At 41.1% G+C, this 5,582-nt stretch overlaps 1 pseudogene; it reads right to left on the bottom strand.

The window, feature by feature from the left end:
• Nucleotides 1-3,150: 3,150 nt before the first annotated feature.
• Nucleotides 3,151-4,764, bottom strand: LOC113178699 (E3 ubiquitin-protein ligase SH3RF1 pseudogene; annotated as a pseudogene).
• Nucleotides 4,765-5,582: the final 818 nt, after the last annotated feature.

Genomic DNA, 5,582 nt, shown 5'->3' with positions numbered 1-5,582 from the left:
CTTCTCTTTGTCAGTCACCTTTTGAGATTTCCAAAATGTATGGTATTGATTATATTGGAAGGCTAACAGAAAGAAGATGGGAAAGTGATTGATGAGAAAATAAAGTGGCACACGTGTGTAGAATGGGGAGCCCAATGACTATACCCCAGATTAAAGGCAAAATGTGACACCCAGTTAAAGAGTTTATCTTTGTGCCTAAGCAAAAACTGTGTAAATGAATATTGCATACCAGTGCAATTTTATATTTGTTTAACTGCATTATCAATTTGAGACAAGTGTTTTTTTTCTCTGTCCCTTGAATGTTATTTATTTTTTTAAGGTTGAACATCAAATTTTAATCTTAAAAAATTTTATTTCGTCCCCAAATTTTTAACATAAATAGGAATGATTAATTATGATTTTTTATTGCCATATGACTATGTAACAAGCCCTTCTTACAACATTCATCTACTCTCATCAAAAAACCAATAGAAAACCCATACATGATATTAGCTAATGATATATTTACAGATGGAATTTTAGACAAATTTATAGTAGGAAACTATTAAAAGAAATACTTTAGTCACATAGATTAAAATATGAAGAAAAGATAGGTGAAAACTAACTCAACTTGTAGTAGTCTTCATACATTTTAATTTTTTTAAAAAAATACAGTAATTTCCTAAAATACAGTATATTATGACACATTGGTGTCAACTTACACAGATGAAAGCTGGCATCATCTTTTTTACATAAATTGTTTATTTCACCAAACTTCATATATTACATGGATATCCCAGTATATTTTTTTAACTTCAACACATAGAACATAATGTACAGTTTTTTATAAAATCAGTGGTTAACTTAGGAATTATTTCATTTTTAACCACATCCTACATTTTTTTTAGTTGTCCATAGACCTTTTTAATTTTTTTTTTATATGTGGTGATGAGAGTCAAACCCAGGGCCTCATACATGCCAGTAAAGTTTGCTACCACTGAGCTGCAGCCTTAGCCCCAGATTCTACAACTTTTTAACATGATGTACACTTTTGTTATTGGATGAAGTCTTTTCAGTCCATGTTTCTATTTCCAAGTATTAATTCATGTTTTTTTTTTAATTTGTTATTTCAGTACTTAGTTCCCATGGCAAAACTGTGGTAACTCCCTCACTACCGGGCTGCTTTCCTTATTTTTGTTCTCAAGACTCCATAAACACATAACTATATGATACCACAATAAAATTGATGGAAGAGGCCGATGACAAAGAATGGATATAAATATAAAATTTTAGGCTCAGCTGTATCCTGCCACAGTTGTAAGGTGTGGGCACACTGGCTCCCTCCAAGCCTTCCAGAGCTTCCATGGAACACCTCCTGGATAAACTCCTCCTTTCTTTCTGTCTGCTGAGAACACAAAGAGCATTTTTATTCATGACTCCTGTGATGGCTGATGGATACCTTAGCTAGGGAGGGAACAAGTTTGCTCAGCAGACCTTGGTCAGGAGTGACTTTGCAGTAGAGAATCCTAGTTATTTTACATCTCCTGTATTGCTCAGTTCTGAATGCAAATGAACCTCAGCAGAAAATTGCAATGAAATGTATACATCATGCACATCCATGTTACTGTGGGACATGCAAGGTGATTGAGAAAGAGCCACAATGGATAAATTAAAATTTTTCACATTGTTTCTTCAGCTTTTGATTCAAACACAAGAATATCATTTATCACCACATCTTACAAATGTTCTGGACATGCAGTTCATGGGGTAAAATGGAAATTACATTTCATAGGCATTCTCTGACAGCAAGTATAAGATTAATGTTGCCTACTTTCCAACCGATGAATTGAGGTGCTTCTGTTATACAACTAAATATTATTTCTGAATACCTTTCAAGTCAATGCTTGTGCTTTGTTTTTCCCATCATTTCATTGGTTTCATTCTAGGAAAATTAAAAAAAAAAAACATAAAATTAAATTGAGGATTAAATTTTCAGGTTGACTCATGATCAAGCCAGAAAGAAAGAATCACTAACTTTTCTTTTCTTGAGTTTTTCTCTCTACCACAGGTCCTTACTGATACTGAGTTGTATGTATAGTTTCCCAACCTAAATTAGAGAACCACCAGTACTGTCTTAAACAAGCAAAATGTAATGATGGGGAACAGGGGTGAGGGAGGGAAGATGAATTCTACAGCACAATGAATCTCTTGCTTTAAACAGTAGATAATTCAGCTACTCCTTGGCTCTCATTTCATAAATTGATGTCTTAAAATCATAATCCAAAGAGTTTTTCTATTACAAGAAAATTTCAGTTTTAAAAGGAGCAAATACATTAGCTAAACCTTGTAAACAATTGCCAATTTTAGTTATACATTGTAAAGACAAATAACAAAAGAAAGAAAAAAAAAACACAAAAATGGTTGCTCAGTACAAGGCACACATTACAATTCCAACTGAGTGGTGGAACCCAGACATCTGCTTTGCTTTGCTGGTAGGTGTGGCTGTGCTGAGACTCAGGAGCCACACACCAACCCTCTGCTCAGTTCCTGACCTTCTGGAAGTCCACACATGTGCTCTTTCCATCACACTGTTTTGTGCTCTTCATTTGTGTGATGTGATTTTAAGTCTTTCCATTGTTTACCTCCTCCAATTTTTCCATAAGGCCTCCTGGGAAAAGCCCAGTTTTCCCATTGCATTGTAATGTGCCTTTGAACCAGCCAACTTCTCACTTTTTATGAACAAACATATTACCTCCTTTAAGTTCCCAAGTTCTGCCTCACTCTGGAGAGAATAGAAAACCACCACCTAGTGCCTTTCACAAACAATAGGCTAGACTCATTCATGACAGGACCCAGTGAGGAACATGCCTGATGAGGAGGTGGAGCAATGGAACTTCAAAGTCCAGGGAGCTAGTCTTCAGTTGGAAAGCTCCTTGGTCCAGGGCTATGCCTACTGGTGCTGCAGCGACTGGGCCATTCCTGTCCATTGGGCTGTAGCTGGCCCTGCCATGGCCTCCCCCAAGTGGTAGCTCAGGGCCCATGGCTCCCTGTAGGGACAACTCACCACTATTTAGCCCCACTTCCAGCTCCACTTCAACTTAAGCATTGCTAAAGGGGATACTCAGGGCTTCCATTTGGTGGCGGCACCAGAAGGCAACTTCAGTAAATCTGTTATTCTATTTTACTGTCCTTGTACAGTTGGCTTGCTGACCTGTTCCCACGAGCTGCTGAAGAACCATGTGGAATTGTGGGAAGTCCAGGGAGAATGGTCACTGTCTGGCAACTGGGCTTGGTTTAATGACAGGCAGCGGTGATACTTGGGGAGGTCAATGAAGTGGTTGAAGCACAGGCCAGGGAGGCACCAGCTTGACTGAAACTGACAGCAGCAGCATGGGCAGCACAGCCTGCCATTGGTGGCAGGGGAGGGGGAGGCCAACAAATTGTGGGGCAGGCCCACAGATAAAGGTAGCATTCTGTACCTGGATGGGTATCAGTGCTGTTGTGGGGCATTCTTGATTATGTGCTGCAACTGCCCTCACTGCATTGCAGTCCTGGTTGACTGTAATCTGCCCAGGCATGTGCAATAGGACCTTAGTTTGACCACTTATTTGGTTGTGAGATGCTGACACTACAGCTGGAGGGACAATCCTGGGTATTCCAGCCACACCATTTCTCTAGAGCTTCTGGGAAGGCACTCCTTCAGTGGAGGGAATGACCTTTGTCATCTCCTAACTTTTCTGACCACAGTAGACATAGGAACTTTAGCTTCAGTAACATTTATCACTGCCCTTGTGACAGATGCCACATAATTGCCAAGTAAAACCCCAATCTCAGTGGTATGCATTGATATCCCTTTGTACCAGCCATCCTGGCAATGCTCAAACAATAAAAACATCTCCTCTATTCCCAGCTCTAGCTCTTTTTCTTTCTGGGAGTGTATGGGTGGATAGCCACATACACACTGGGGTGAGTCTGAGTTTGAAATTGTGCTATCTATGCAGTGGATTCTGCCATGGGTCTGGGTCCCATTTCAGCAGTAGCAACACCAGCAGTAGTACCTGGTGATGTGGAGATGACGACAGTGACAGCCAGGAGATGGGGTGGTAGAGGAGAGCATTCAAAGTTCCAAGGGCAGCTGGTTAGGGGAAATCCAACAGGAAAGTGAATGAGGAGCCAGTTGTCACTGAGCTGCTTGGGAATGAGGTCACAATTAAATCGGTGGTACTCATATGAACTTGAGAAGGGACACTGCAGGAATCCCAGACAGTCCCCTGATGCTCCCAGAAGCTGTGGCATTTCTGGAGCTGATGAGGACAGGAGGGCTGATCTCCATGGAGTGGTAGTTCTGGGATTCCTGGGAAGACTTGTTTGCCAAGGTGAGGGAAGTGAAGGAGAATCACTTTTTGGTGTTCTTCTTGGTGTTGGAGAGCTTTGGGGCAGTGCTTCTCTGGGCTGTTGCTGAGGGACCTTCTCCAGCATCAACTCCTGGCATGGGAGTCTTATCCCATTCCATCCCCTGTTTAGCAGCTTAGTTAAACTCAATGTGGGAAATTGGAAATATTCTTACTTTGTCTGCCAACATTCCTTCAGCCCAGTTTTCATCCACTCTGTGGATCACAGTCAGAAAAACATCCTTTGTAAACAGAAGTCAATCTTTGTTCACTTCCTTATCTTTTACTTCAAAGTCATAAAGTTCTTTGCACTGAGGTGGGAGTTGATGTAAAGGTTGAATAGTGTGCTAAAAGTTGTTGGGGGAAGAGCCATGGATCCCACTGACTTCCCCATGTTACCAGTTTTCATCAACTTATCGCAAAACGATGATGTCATTTTGGTGAATTTCAAGTCACCAGGTTCCTTACTCTCATAGTTATATAATGCTTTGGCACATGTTAACTGAGGTGTACTCCTCACTAGGAGACTCCAGGCTTGCAGCTGAGGCTGCTGTCCATACTGGGAAACTTGTAGATCATTTGTGCTACAATTTGCCTGAGCCATGAATGCATTTGTGAAGTTGGTTCCACTGCTCCCACCAGGGCTAGGTATCCAAGGCCTCTGCTTGATGCTTCCCAGAAGCCTGTCAAACAGAATGTCACTGGGAAACTCCTCAACACCCAAGCCAAAAAGGGCCCTCCACTCAGAACAACTGAGGGAACCTAGGATCACCAGAAAACATCATTCGCAAAACTTGTGCTGACAAGGCAAGAGTTTGCAGAAGCATCCAGGTGATCTAGATTCCCAGGACACTCCAAAAGGTTCAAGAAGGCAGATTAATTCATCTTGATCTACTGTGCTGAGAAAGAGTCTTCAGAAATGTCCATAGGTATGTGCAGCTATTAAAATGATTTGTGTAACATGCATTTCAGACAGTGCTCTTGTGTCTTAACTGATCCTCTTTGTTTGTGGCCCCTTGTGCAGCCCAGTCTTGCCCACTGTTAGCTATGTCTCTGATGCCATGGTGCCCCCAAAACACTTCTATGCTGCACCCTAACACACATGCACACACACAAAGTATGCCACTGCCTTCCACTTGCTCAGCCTTAAATGTTATTTTTTTAATTAAAAGAATGCTTGGTAGGTATGAAACAAAATGTGAGAGTTGGAAA

This window comes from Urocitellus parryii, chromosome 2 (genome assembly GCF_045843805.1).
Source record: "Urocitellus parryii isolate mUroPar1 chromosome 2, mUroPar1.hap1, whole genome shotgun sequence".
In the NCBI taxonomy this organism is placed as follows: domain Eukaryota; kingdom Metazoa; phylum Chordata; class Mammalia; order Rodentia; family Sciuridae; genus Urocitellus; species Urocitellus parryii.
The sequence above is the reverse complement of the archived record's forward strand: the minus strand, read 5'-3'. Positions and strand labels throughout refer to the sequence as shown.